The 15,628-nt window shown below is 34.8% G+C and overlaps 1 long non-coding RNA gene across 1 annotated transcript in view; it reads right to left on the reverse strand.

The window, feature by feature from the left end:
* Positions 1-15,628, reverse strand: part of LOC122907844 — a 25,880-nt gene continuing 10,252 nt past the window's right edge. The window contains exon 3 of the long non-coding RNA XR_006384762.1: positions 1-86. This is a non-coding gene — a long non-coding RNA (uncharacterized LOC122907844). The remainder of the gene's footprint in view (positions 87-15,628) is intronic.

Here is a 15,628-nt window from a genome sequence, read left to right on the forward strand (position 1 = left end):
TTTCTTCTGGAGATTCTAACTCTAACTCCAATGCTGTCAACTCTTCTGTTCAACGGTTGGGACACAGGCCAAATCCAGCCCATTGCCTGTTTTTGTAAATAAAGTTTTATTAGAACACAACCATGCTCGTTTATTTACCTATTGTCTATAGCTGCTTTTGCACTACAACAGCGGAGCTGAGTAGTTATGGCAGAGACTGGACAGTGTACAAAACCTAAACTATTCACAATCTGTAACATCAGAGAAAGTTTGCTGAACACACTTTAGTCGATAAACTAAAGGGTAAACATGATTTCATGTCTTCTGATGTTTGGTGACTAGTACCATCATTTGACTTAAGTTATTAAGAGCATACCCAAGGGGCACCTGGGTGGTTCAGTGGGCTAAAGCCTCAGATCATGACCTCAGGGTCCTGGGATTGAGTCCCACATCGGGCTCTCTGCTCTGCAGGGAGCCTTCTTCCCTTCCTCTCTCTCTGCCTGCGTCTCTGCCTCCCTGTGATCTCTGTCTGTCACATAAATAAATAAAATCTTAAAAAAAAAAAGCGCATACCCAAATCATGAAATGCATTTTTCCACTTTTCATAGTCTCAGAAGTTTAAGTAGAATAAATGAATGCAATGACATAATTCAGGGTGTAACTATTTCTAGGTTAGCTCTTTGCTCACTGTTCTTCTGTGCATAGACACAACGAAGATGAAGATTCATTTTAACTTATATTCATAACTTCTGTTAAATTACACTGGATTGCTTATTAAGTGAGCATTATTATCCACATCAAATCTGTCACCAATGAAAAAAATTACACCCAGAGAAGAGTGTAATCCCCTTATTAGCCTGTGACCCCAGGGCATGGCTGAATAGCACAGAGGCCCTGAATGCTCAGCTTTCCATGCGGAGCTCTGACTTTGCTGAAAGATGTCTAGAAACTGATAGAATCAGGCGGCTCCCCGCTGGCAACACATCTCTACAGAACTCAGAAGCATTGTTTATTTCAGCAGAGATCTGGAACAAATTATCCTTAATAATTTGGCTCCTGAAATAGCTGTTTCAAATGTTAAACCATGGTGAACTTGCACGTTATGGGAGTTCTCTCCTCTAAATCATGATCCTTTTGTTTTTCTAGAAGTCCACTATAATATAAGCTCCATGGGACTTTTATCCCACAACTCCAGGCCCTGAGATGGTCCCTAACACATAGTAGGCACTCAATAAGCATTTATGTTATACGAAGTCCATCACAAATATGGGAGATCCTAGAGGGCATTTTTGAAGACTAAGGAAAGTTTAAGCTCCTTCACATTTAATATGGATTTTGAACTTTGAGGTTTTCAAGCATTCTTTAGCCACATTTAAAAGGAGTGTATGTGTGTGTGTGTGTGTGTGTGTGTGTGTGTGTTTCACGTAACCCTGTGACAAGTACACAATCTGAGGACAATGCATATCTACTGGGAGGGTAAGAGTTAATTTCTATATAAGACACCGTAAGTTACAAGTCTGTCATTCTTATCTTGAAAAGGAGAATAGCGAGGAATGCTACAAAATCACAGCTGGATTTGTTGCTGTTTTTGTTTACTGTTTTTATACCTATCAGAGAAATCATGAGGCAAAGACAACTCAATTGACTAAATTTTAGAAAGAATCAAGTACTTTCTGGAAGAGGAGTCCTACAACTGCTTTCATCTCTAGGACAGTTTAGAAGCGTCATAGAAAAGGAAGGAAGAGACCAGGCTACTTTTAAACACACCGTCAGTGATTATATGTGGTTGGTGATCATGGATGAGATTCACAGGGTTCCCAGAACAGTCTGCACCCTCTCAGCCTGCTCTGAGTGTGTGGGAGTAGCACAGGGAGAGTTGGGGGCAGGGCAGGAGAACTGAAGAATATCCCCCAGGGGTACATCAAGTCTTCCCTAATACAAGAAAACACACATGCAGGCACATCACAGTCAAACTGTTGAAAACCAAAAGTGGAAAGAAAACCCTAAAAATGTCCCAAGGAAAAAAATACATGTTACATTCAGAATATCCGTAAGAATGATGACTGCTTTTCTTTAGAAAGAAAATTGGAGGCCAGAAGATAGTAGAGTAACATTTTTAAGTAGTGAAGAGAAAAGAAAAAACATCAACATAAAATTTGCTCTATATTTCAACAGTGTCTAGTAGTTTTAACAATGTGTGTACCCACTGCTGATATCTAAATATAAATTTATTAATATATTATCTACATATTAGGTATCTATATATTATATCTATATCTATATATCTATATCTATTATATATCACAGATATGTAATATTTGTGTTTACTAATAAATCATATAAAATTTATCTATATTTTATGTATATATATTATATATCATATATATAAGCAGCATTTGATACTTTAAGATAGATAAATACTGAAACCAGGTTCATGGATGAAAGATTTAATATTAAGATGCCATAGTCTCCAACCGATCTATGGATTCATCACAATCCCAACTGAAATCCCAAAGGCTCTTTTGTCAGAAATCACAAGCTAATTCTAAAATGCATATAGGAAAAAAAAATAATAAGTGTGTATAGGATTGCAAAGAGGCTAAAATAGCCAAAATAACTTTGAAAAAGAAGAACAGAGTTGGAGAATTGGCACTTCTTTATTTCAAAGCTGAGGATGAAGCTGCATTAATCAAAACAGTAGTTCTGGCATGAAGATAGATGAAGTATATCTTTGTCTCAGATCTCAGTGTCACAGATCACTTTGTTATGTATTATACATATACATATTATGCATATATGTTACACATATACACATTTGTATTATGCATATACATATATGTATAATGTATGTGTATACATATATGTCTGTATGATATATACATATACAGATCTATAAATTTATCTATAGATTTGTCTATTGAGCTATCTAGCTATTTAATTGTTTCTTTTTACTCTGGAGAACTCAGACTAATACATACTCCTAGGTGTGTACCCAGGAAAATAAAAACATATGTCCACACAAATATTAGACACAAATGGTAATAGCAGAGCTTTCTGTATTAGTCAAAACCAAGAAATAACCCCAATGTTTCAGCAGGTGAATCCATAAACAGAATGTAGTGTATCTATGCAATTAGATACCACTCCACAAAGAAAAGAGGACTGCTTATATTTACAACCACACAGACAAATCTCAAAACCAAAATGATGAGTAAAATAAACTAAATGCAAAGGAATACATACTATATAATTTCATGTATATAAAGTTTAAGAAAAAGAAAATCTATGGTAAAAAATATAATTAGTGGAGGGACCATTGGGTTGCAATGGGACATGAAAAAAATTTGGGTGTGATAGGAATGTTTTATGTTTCGATTACAGTGCCAGTTTAATAGGGAGACACAACTGTCAAATTCACTAAACTGTATGATTTAAATAGATGCAGTTTATTGTGTGTGACTTATACCCCAATGAAGTCACTTTTAAAATATGGATAGACACTTTATGCATACGCAAGAACCCAGAAAATGGTTGGATAGTCACCTCTCTATAGGGACGTAGGGTAGAAACTTTAAATTTTACTCTATATAGTCCCAGATTTTTAAAATGTATCATAAAGTGTATAGCTTCATTACAAAGATTGGTGAAGCATAGAAATTTATAAGAAAAATTACAGATTACCCATAATCTCATGACTCAGAAAAAGCCTTCTTAACATTTTGGTTCAATTTAAAATAGTATCATGTGTGTATATTCCTTGGGAGCACGATTGCAAAGATGAACATAAAATTGAGATCACTCTGTATATAATTTTTGCATCCTGCTTTTTTATTGAATATTATATCCTAAGCATTTCCAAATGTCTTTGGCTGTTGTTTGAAAACATGATTTTTACAGAAGTGTAGCATTCCACTATATGGGAACAGCATAATTTGTCCAACCAATTCCCTATTGTTGAATTATTGTGAATTATTTCCCATTTTTTATTATAAATAATGTCCCAATAAATATAGTTAATCTTTCCATGTATCCCTCCTTATCTCTAAAAATAGGTTCTTGGGAGTTGGGATTTTTGTATCTAAAGCAATACAGACACTCTTTATATGGTTCTCATGTGATTAAGTTTCAGTTAAGCACAACAGCATGAACAAGGGAGGGCCACCTGCCTTTGTACGGTTGGATACATAGGCCCCATTGCCCCTCAAAAACTGTACCACTTTATATTTCCACTAGCAACCCCAGTACATCCCAGCCAAATCCAGATAATGTCACTTTTAAAAAGGTGATAATTTGAGAGGTAAAAACATGGCATCGAATTTACAATTTATTTTCCTTTTATTATTAGAATACCTTAACTTCTGTCATATGTTTATTACTCATTTGTATTCCTCCTTTAGGGATCTGCTTTAGATTTTGAAGCAAAATCCTCTACATGCTGCAAAATGGAATTTTTAGGTAAACTTTATGTTTCTATAATAATCCCCCTCATCTCCATCAAACTTTCAAATCTTTACAACAATCACCACAATATAATATTAAAAACCGCTTGGATGGTATCAGCAAGGGTGGGAGTGGTTAGTACGTAATCCATGGCAGACAACTTGCCAGAGTAAAAATGGCAAAAGGAATATAAATCTCGTTATCTTTCTTCACTTTAATCTCAAAGCTTACACATCCATACAGTTTGGTCCGACTCAGAACATTAAATTAAATCATTTCTCAGATATACAATTTCTATTCCTATGAAAATAAGCTACATTTTGTTTCATACTGTAGTGGCTGGGGAATACAAATGCTTCAGGTTGGTAGTATAATTATAATATGTAGCTTTCCACTAGTGATATAAGAATGACCTGTTTGAGAGTATAAAATTTGTCCTTAAGGAAGGCAATATGTCTGGTTTGAAGCACATTTGTCAGACAACAGGACAAAGAATCTCACAACAAAATGGCCTTCCAGTGTGAAGGCTTAGCATAGGGCTGGCAAATAGTAGGCACTCAATGAACTACACTGAGAGTAAATTCTAATGAAATAAATAATTTCCTTGCCTCCTTGGGATTTTTTAAAGTTTTAATGAGATACAATATTATTTTTAATGAGATACAATTATATATATATATATACATATATGTGTGTATATACATAGTGCACAGAATTTAAATATTCAGTCTAATAATTTTGGTGGTGGTGTTAATTTGAGTATAGATAACACACAATGTTACATTATTTCACGTGTACAATTTAGTGGTTTGACAAGCGTATACATTATGCTATTAGTCTAACAATTGTTCATTACTTCCTCCTGTGTCATCATTATCCAAAATAAAATAGAGAATACTTCCATCACCCAGAAGTTTCTTCCTGGTCCTTCCCAATACATTACCCATCTCCCAAACCCAGAGGCAACCATTATCTGATTTTTATCACCATAGCTAGTTTTTACTGCTCATAGACTTCACAAAAATTGAATCAACAGTATTCATTCTTCTGTGCAGAAATTATTTTGCTCCCATATACCATTTTAAAGATTCATCCATGTTGTCATACCACTCCCTTTTTGCCGCTGAGTAGATATTGAACTCATGGTATGGATATACTACAAATTTTACAAATTGTTTTGCCATTCTCCCACTGGTGGACATTAGGTTATTTTTTTCAATTTTGGGCTATCATGGATTAGACTGCTTTGAACACTGTTGGGCAAATCTTTGTGTGGGCATAGCTTTCAGTTTTCTTAGATAAATTCCTGTGAGTGGAATTGCTAGGTTATGGGGAGAATGTATCTTTAACTTTATGAGAATTTGCCAAACATTCTCCAAATTGGTTGTACCATTTTATACTCTCAACAGCAATGCTCCACATACTTGCCAACACTTATAGTCAGTTCTTTGTATGTTTGGTTTCGTGTTTTTGTTTTTTTTTTGTTTTTGTGGGTTTTTTTTTTGTTTTTTTGTTTTTGTTTTTTGCCATTCTAGTGGGCATTGTATTTCTTTGTTGTTGATGAAGATATAAAGTTTAATGAGTTTTGATGATTTCATAAACCATATAATTACCATGTAAAACAACATATAGAACATTTCTATTACCCCAGAGATTTTCCTTGTGCCCCTTTGAGTTGTTCCTCTCCTTTTAAATGCAACTATTTTGTGACTTTTATTATCGTAGATTAGTTTTGCTGTTCTAGTAATTAAAGTAAATGAAATTATCCAGGGTGTTAGTTCTACCTATTTTTGTGTAAAACTTTGCCACAAATTTAGCAGCTTAAAACAGCAGACATTTATCATCTCACAGTTCTTATAGGTTAAAAAAATCTGTCACTGCATGGCTCAATTCTCTGCTCAGAGTCTCACAAGGCCAAAATAAAGGTGTTGGCCTGGGGGAATTCTCGTATGGGGCTCAGGATCCTCTTCCAAACACTGGTTGTTGGTAGAATCAATTTCCTTCTCACACTTTTCACATGGAACCCTCCAGCTTCAAACCAATCTGAGTTCCTCTCAAGCCTTGAATCTCTTTGACTTCCCCTTCAGCCTCCGCTTTTAAGGGCTCATATGATTAACTGGGCCTCCTGAATAATCTCCCTATTTTACAGTCAACTGATGAGTGACCTCAATTGCACCTGCAAAGTCCCTTTGCCAAGTAATGTAATGTATTCACAAGCATAACAACACGATCAAGGTCATGGAGCCAAAATTTTCTCACCAACAGTAAGTGTTCTTTTTTGTTCATTTGCTGCAATCAGATTAATATCTGTAAGACTTAGGCATATTTTGCAATTATCAATAGTTTTAAACTTTTTTTTTTCTTGAGAAGTATTTTATTCCCTGAATATATCACAGTTTGTTTATCTACTCTCCCAGTTGATTGACATGTGTGTTTTTTCAGCTTTTGGCTATCGTGAATAAGAATGCTATGAATATTCTTTTACAAGTCCTTTAGTTAAAATGTGTTTGCATTTCTCTTGGTAAGTACCTAGGAATGTAACTGCTGAGTCATAGGGGACATGTATGTTTAATTTTATAAGAAGCTGCCAAATAGTTCTCCAAGTTGCTTGTACGTTTTTTACGTTTCCACGAGCAATGTATGAGAGTTTCAACTGCTCCATATGCTCCCTACATTTGTTATTGCCAATCTTCCTTTTTTTTTTTTAAGCCATTCTAGTGAGTGTGAAATTGTAGCACATTGTGGTTTTAATTTGCCTTTTCCAGATGACTGACGATGTTCAGCTACTTTTCTTGTGCTTGTCGGCTATTAATTTTTTTGTGAACTGTCTGTTCAAATTTTGTGTCTATTTTAAAAATGGGATTTTCTCAATTATTAATATGTGTATATATATATTTATTTATATATTAATATATATTTACATATTAATATATTAATGTTAATTGTAAAAATTTTCTCCAGTCTGTGACTTACCTATTCATTTTCTCAGTAATGGCTCTTGAATAGCAGAATATTTAATTTCTACGAAGTCCAACTTAGCAATATTTTTACTATTATTGTTAGGGTTTTTGGAGCCCTCTCTAAGAATATCTTTTTCTAGAAGCTGTATAATTACATATTGCTTATATTTAAGGCTATGATCCATCTTAAATTAATTTTCTTCTACAGAGTGAGATGGGGGTTGAAGTTTATTTTTAAAATATAGATATTAGTTTTTTTTTTTCTAGCACTTTCCTTTATTAAAAAAGACTTTCTTTGGGGCGCCTGGGTGGCTCAGGTGGTTGAGTGTCTGCCTCTTGGTATCAGCTCAGGTCATGATCTCAGAGTCATGAGACTTAGCCCTGCTTTGGACTCTGTGCTCATCTGGGAGTCTGTTGGATTCTCTTTCCCTCTCCTGCCCCCTTTGCCCCTTCCCCTCCTTAAAGGAGTATGAGAGCGTGCTCTCTCCCTAAAATAAATAAATATATCTTTTTTTTTTTTTAAGAAAAGACTTTCTTTTCCCCGTTGATAGATTTTTGTCAAAAAAACTACCTGAAATATATTTACATAGAAGTTCTCTAGTTTCATTCTTCTTTTTCAGAATTAATTCTCACTATGTTAAATCCTTTGCAGGTATTTCAGCACCATTTGTTAAAATGATTTTCTTTCCCCACTTAATTACTTCAACAATTTTGTCCAAAATCAATTGATTATATGGGTCATTCTACTTTTGTACTCTATTGCTTCATTGATCTATTTGCCTAACTTATTCTAACATCACACCTTCTTGACTACTGTGATTTACAAAAAGTCTTGAAATCAAATTTACTCTTCTTCTAAGTTGTTTTGACTATTTTAGGCCTTTGCATTTCCATATAGATTTCAGTGTCAGTTTTTCAATTTATACAAAAAAAGCCTGCTGAAATTCTGAATGAGATTGTGTTGAATCTGTATATCCATTTAGGATGAGTTGATAAATTAATAACATTTAATGCTTTCAGTCAATGAACATGGTATGTCTCTCCATTTATTTGAATCTTCTTTAATTTCCTTGACCAATGTTTTATCATTTTCAGCATACAAGTGATGCAATTATTTTGTTAATGTGCATTTTGTTAATTATCCCTAATTATTTCTTGCTTTTTGTTGTATTAGAAATGACACTTCTTTTAAAGTTTCAATTTCTAATTATTTATGGCTAATGTATAGAAATACAATTGATTATTGAATATTGACTTCTTTCCTGTCAACATGCTATATTCATGTTCTAGTGATTTTTTTTTATAGGTTCCCATTGGATTTTCTACATAGTTGATCATGTTGATTGTAAAAAGAATGATAGTTTTACTTTTTTCCTTTCCAATCTAGATGCATAATTTAGGTTTCTTGCCATGTTGACACTGGCCAGGATCTTTTAGAACAATATAGAATAGAAGTGGCAATTGTGGATATCCTTTCCTTATCTCAAATCTTAGTGAGAACACATTCAGTCTTTTATGGTTAGTATGGTGTAGCTGTAATTTTTTCAAGGATGCACTTTTTCAGATTGAGGAAATTCCTTTCCACTCTTAGTTTGCTGCAAATTTTATCAAGAATGGATGCCAGATATTGTCAAATGCCTTTTCTGTATCTATTGATACAGTCATATAGTTTTCTTTTTTTAGTCTGGTAACCTGGTATGTTTCACTCAATGATTTTTAAATATTCAATCAACCTTGCATTTCTGAATAAATATCAATTGACTATGATGTGTTATAATTTTTATGTAATTTTATATTGCTAAAATTTTTATTAGAATTTTGAGGTTTATTTATGAAAGACATGGTCTGCAGTTTTCCTGTAATATCTTTGCCAGGTTTTGTTATCAGGATAATACTTGCCTCATAGAATGTATTAGAAAGTATTCTGTACTTTTTTATTTTCTGGAAGAATTTGTGTAGAATTGGTACTATAGCTTCCTTAATCATTACATGGACTATACTACTGGAACAAGGAGTTTTGTTTATGGATAAATTTTCTGTAGGAAATATATGTTAATTTTTTAAATACTTTAATCAGGTTATCTGTTTCTTCCTACGCACTTGGTAGTTTGTGTCTTTCAAGGAATTCATCCATTTTATCTAAGTTGTTGAAATTGTTGGCCTAAAGTTGTTCATAATCATTTCTTAATATATTTTAAATATTTGTAGAATCTGCAGTGGTATAATGGTATAGTGCTTGTATTTTGAATTCGTTCTTTTGAATTTTGAATTTGTTCTTTTGCCTCATCTATGTTTTTGTTTCTCTATTCTTTCTTCATTTTTATTTTAAGATCAGATATTTTGTAGTATTCCACTTTTATTGTTTCCTAGCCATAACCCTTTGTTTTATTTTTATTTTTTTTACCTATATATTATAATATTTAACATAATCTTGGCTACTTAGAATTAATATTGACCGGACTCAGGTACAGTATAGGAATCTTAACAACAGTATATTTTCACTTGCCATCCCTCTTTTTTTTTTCCTTTTTACATTTTATTTATTCATTTGAGAGAGAGAGAGAGAAAGAATGAACAGGAGTGGGGGTGTCTGCAGTAGCAGAGGGAAAGAGAGAACCCACAGGCAGACTCCCCAATGAGTGTGGAAACTGACGTGGGGTGTGCTCAGGATTCTGAGACCATGACTTGAACCAAAACCAAGAGTCAGCCACTTAAACAGCTGAGCCACCCAGGTGCCCAGATACAGAATTCTTAAGTTGACATTTTCCCCCCTCAGCATTTCAAAGCCCTCTGACATCCATATTTTGGTTATTAGATAGTCTTTTAATGTAATTTTATCTGTCAGGAGTAGGTATAATTCTGCATGCTTATTTATTAGATCCCCAAGATCTCCTCCAATATCTGTAGATTTCAGCCATAATGGGTTTAGGAAGAGTTTATATTCACACTTTGAATTTCATTTTTTCTTTTCCTCTCTTACTGCTAAGATTTCCCCTTTAATTTTCCATCTGCTTTTCCATCCCTCAGTCTTATCTCTGGCATATTTACCTATAAAGATGTGGGGTTTTTTTCCCATAATTTTCTGCAGCCATAGACACCGGGATTGGGCAGTACCCTTGGACTAGAAAACCACAACCTCATAATTCTTACCCTTCCTAATTGAAATTTTAAATTTGAACTTGCCTGCAACTTCGGTCCACTTTTGGATGTCTGACTGTCTTAATTTTTTATTTTTATCCTATTTGTGTAATTTTTATTTGAAGAGAGGGTTCATATAACCAGTTTACTCTTTTGCTATTAGCAGAAGTAGCAATCGATACATATCTTCTTGTAGAATTTAAAAATTATAATTGGGATCATTGTATATAAGTTCTGTGAGTTTTTATCAAACAAAATATGCCTTGGTTATTCTTCCATGTTAGCACTGTATCATTCTTTTTAATGATTTTAGTGTATTTCTTAGTATAGTATGCTATAATATATTTATCTATTTATCTAAATACAGATATTTAGTGGATCTCCAAATGTGTGTTTTTGACAACATACTCTGATATTATAAGTAAAACATATTACTAGTGATACATTTTTATAAACATTGTGTGATTATTTCCAAAAGAAGTCCCTCACAGAGGGAATTGCTGGGTCAAAATACATGTGCATTTAAAATTCTGGTAGATAATCTCCAAACCATCCTCAAAAATGGCTAACTCAATTTACATCCTACCTATAGGCTGATACTACTCATTCCTCTTTCCATACCCTACTAACCCAGGATATTATCAATTGAGGATTCATTTTAGATACAGAAAAATCAAGAAATACAAGTCACAGTCAACTAAGGCATCATAAAATTGCATAATGTTGAGTCATAATTTATATTTTGTTAATGATGAAGAAGGAAATTCATAGAATATAAGTTCCAAGAAGTATGGATTTTTTTTTTTGTTCACTGCTATATCCAGAACAGTGCCTTATACATAGTAGACATTCAATGATAGTTGTTAAGTAAATGAAAAAAAGAATGAATAAATAAAAAAAAATTGAGAATCAGAACTTGCAGAGGTATTGGAAATTATAAATGTAACTGCTGCAAATGGGGAAAATGAAGACCAAAGAGCTAATTAGCTGTTAAAGGTGTCACATGTGATGAGTTGCAGAGATATAACTGGACTAAAGGCCTTATAAGAACTCAGGGCACTGGAAAAGTCAGAAGTGATGTTGACTTTTTGACTATTACTTTTCTCTGATTGATACCTCCTCAAGCCACATAATACCCAATATCTTATCTGAGGCAAAATATTTAGCCATGTCTTTGAAACCACAACATAGACTAAAATTTTAGGTTAGAGCTAGAATTTCATAATTGAAAGCACTTCCTACCTCTAGAGGACTAAAATGCAACGCCAATGTCCCTGAGATTGAAATCTGCACCATATCCCTGTGAAGCTTTCAAAGTGACTGGGAGTGTTAAAGTCCCCACAGTTGTTACTTTCACCAGCACACAGAGTGCATAGTGAGTGCCCTTCTTCCTTGTCCCCACGGACCAGGAGCATCTTCATTGGTCTGTCATTCATGCAAGAAATAAAATGCAATTTTGTTAAATGATTGAATATTTGAAATTTACTTGTTTCAGTGTTTAACTAGCATAATGTTATGGTAAGGGTTTTTGAGACCATATGGAAGAGACAATAAGCCATCCTTAGAAGGTGAGAGAATGTGTCCTGGAAGTAATAATACTTAAGGTAAGCATTGATGAAAAAGAAGTTAAACTAGGAAGGGAATGGCTCCCTGAACCTGACAAAAAGAACAGCACAGGATATGAATGGGGGAAAGAACAGCATGGGAAGAGCTCCAGTGACAAGAAAAAGTATATTGCGTCCGAGGAACTGAGTGTGGATGTGACACTAAGTGGCCACGGTGTAATAGGTAAGAGAGGCAGAAAGAGATACAATGCTGGAAATTGAATAGGGACAAGTTCATGAAGATCTTACAAGCTATTCACGGTGTTCATACTTCACTTTCAGGGTAATGAGAAGCTAGTGAACATTTTTTTTTTAAAGTAGGAATTTGTCTTTATTGGATTTGTATTTTAGAATGATCCAGAATACTGGTGCCCTACTGCAGATGAGTTAACTGGTAGTAACAACAGAAGCTGAGAAAACAGGAGAAAATAGTAGCCATCCAGATGTCAGAAGGTGATGATGGTTTAGAGTAGGCTGTAGGTAGTGGGTGGAGAGAAGTGGGTTGGCTATAGAGATATTTCAGAGGTAGATGGACCAATCACAGTCCTTGATATCATGGAGAAGGTGAAGGACAGGGAGGAGTCAAGGATAACACCTAGTTTTTTGTCTGGGACACTGGAAGAGGAGCTGGGAACATAGGAGAAAGAGTGAAGAAAATTAGGCCAGTCCTGAATAAGACGAGTTTTAAGTGATTATGATATACCCAAGGGATATATCCCATGTCTCATAGCAAATTGTCATGTGTCCACAGAGCTTTAGAGAGAACGAAGTCCATCTTATTGGGGGATGTCATTTTCATGAAAGTGGTAGGTAATGCTTGAAATAAAGCAATGGCTCAGGAAGAATATGCAGAGTTCACTCATTCATCAAACTGGTCATTCACTATCAGCACTGGGGGAAAAGCACCAAAAATGCAGGTTTTTTGCTCACTGAGCTATAATCCAGAGGGGGATATTCTGGGGGTAGAAAATATATAGGTAAACACAACAATAAAACACAGAGTCATTCTCTGTGTTTTAGACCCAGTGTTCAGGGAAGGAACTCTTTGAGGAGATGTTGTACTATTGGAGCCAAGAGACAAGGGGGCCAAAGACTGAAGCCAGAAGAAGACTGACATTTAAGGGCCAAAGAGACAAAGGATCCCACAAGGAAGTCTGGGAAGGCCTGGCCTGAGACTTGGGAGAGCATCCATAGACAAGGCAGCAGAAGCCATGAGAAGAAAGCTTTCCAAGAACAGAAAGGTTAAGAGACCAAAAAGTGGCCACTGAATTGACAAAGGGAAGATGACAGGACCTTGGGAAGGGCCCATTTCTGGAGTGGAGAAAGGCTGGCAGGCAGATCACTGAAGCATGGGGATGGAGTTAGGTGTGAGGGGGGAAGCACAGGAAGGATAGGCAGGGCTTTCAAGAAGTGGAGGAAGGAAGGAAGCTGGACTGAGGGAAGATGGAATTTTTGAGCAGTGAAAAATAATAAGCATATCTGATGGAAAGAAGCCACTATAAAGAGTGCAGTAATAAAGTTATGGGTGGGGGGGCACCTGGGTGGCTCAATGGGTTAAGCCTCTGCCTTCAGCTCAGGTCGTGATCTCAGGGTCCTGGGATAGAGCCCTGAAATGGGCTTTCTGCTCAGCAGGAAGCCTGCTTCCCCCTCTCTCTGCCTGCCTCTCTGCCTGCTTGTGACTTCTCTCTCTCTGTCAAGTAAATAAATAAAATATTAAAAAAAAGTTATGAGAGGAAAAAAGAGACAACAAAATAAGAAAGAATTCAGAGATTGCTTTGTGTACTAAGTGTTTTATGTATTTTTTTTCTTATTTAATTCATACAATACTAATATTATTCCCAGTTTGCAGATGAGGAACTTAGATCACAGAGTATAAATAAATTCTTCAATCTACACAGCTGGTAATGGATGTTTTGGGCCTAAATTAATATGTGTCTCACTTCAGACTTTGTTTATATTTTTTAAAAATTGTTTTTATGGTATGGAGTTCCCTCAAAAATTTTAAAATGGGAACACCAACATATCCAAATCAGTAAGGAAGAAGTAAAACAATTTCACAATTTGTAGATGACAGGATACTATGTATAGAAAACCCTAATGACCCTCCCAAAAAACTACTAGAACTGATTAATGAATTCAGTAAAGTCACAGGATATAAAATCAACATACAGAAATCTGTTGCATTTTATATAGTAATAATGAAACAGCAGAAGGGGAAATTAAGAAAACAATCCCATTTACAATAGCACCAAAAATAATCAGATGCCTAAGAATAAACCTAACCAAAGAGGAGAAACATCTGTATTCTGAAAACTATAAATACTGATGAAAGAAATTGAAGATGACACAAACAAATAGAAAGACACTCCATAATCATGGATTGGAAGAACAAATATTGCTAAAATGTCCACAGTACCCAAAGCAATCTATATATTTAACACAATCCCTATCAAAATAATAATAGCATTTTTCAATGGAACTAGAAGAAAGAATTCTAAAATGTATATAGAACCACAAAAGCCCTGAATAGCCAAGGCAATTTTGAAAAAAGAAAAGCAAAGTTGGAGACATCACAATTCCAGATTTCAGGTTATATTACAAAGCTATGGTAATCAAAACAGTATGGTACTGGCACAAAAACAGACACATAGATCAGTAGAACAAAATAGAAAACCCAGAAACAAACCCACAATTATATGTCAATTTATCTTTGACAAAGCAAGAAAGAATATGGAATGGGAACAAGGTAATCTGTTCCACAAATGGTCTTGGGAAAACTGAGCAGCCACATGCAAAAGAATGAAACTGGACTACTTCCTTATACTGTACATTAAAAAAAACAAAAAACAAAAACAAAAAAAACCTCAAAATGGATTAAAGACCTAAATGTGAGGCCTGAAATCATAAAAATTCCAACAATAATTTCTCTGACATTGACTATAGTAACACTTTTCTAGATAGGTCTCCTGGGGCAACGGAATTATAGAAGCAAAAATAAACTATTGGTACTACATCAAAAAAAAAAAAAAACTTTTGCAAGGCAAAGGAAACAATCAACAAAACTAAAAGGCAACCTATAGAATGGGAGAAGATATATGTAAATGACATATCTGATAAAGGTTTAGTATTCAAAATATATAAAGAAGTTATACAACTCACCACCACAAAAAACTAATAATCTAATTTAAAAATCGGCAGAAGAAATGAACAGACATTTCTCCAAAGAAGACACACAGATGGCCAACAGACACATGAAAAGATGCTCAACATCACTCATCATCAGGGAAACGAAAGTCAAAACTACAATGGGATATCACCTCACAGGCGTCAGAATGGCTAAAATCAAAAACACAAAAAAGAATGAGGGTTGGTGGAGCTCCTGGGTGACTCAGACTGCTAAGCATCTGCCTTCCACTCAGGTCATGATCCCTGGTCCTGGGACTGAGCCCCACATCAGGCTCCCTGCTAGTGGGAAGCCTGCTTCTCCTTCTCCCTCTCCCTCTGTCT

Source organism: Neovison vison, chromosome 5 (assembly GCF_020171115.1).
Source record: "Neovison vison isolate M4711 chromosome 5, ASM_NN_V1, whole genome shotgun sequence".
Lineage (NCBI taxonomy): Eukaryota > Metazoa > Chordata > Mammalia > Carnivora > Mustelidae > Neogale > Neogale vison.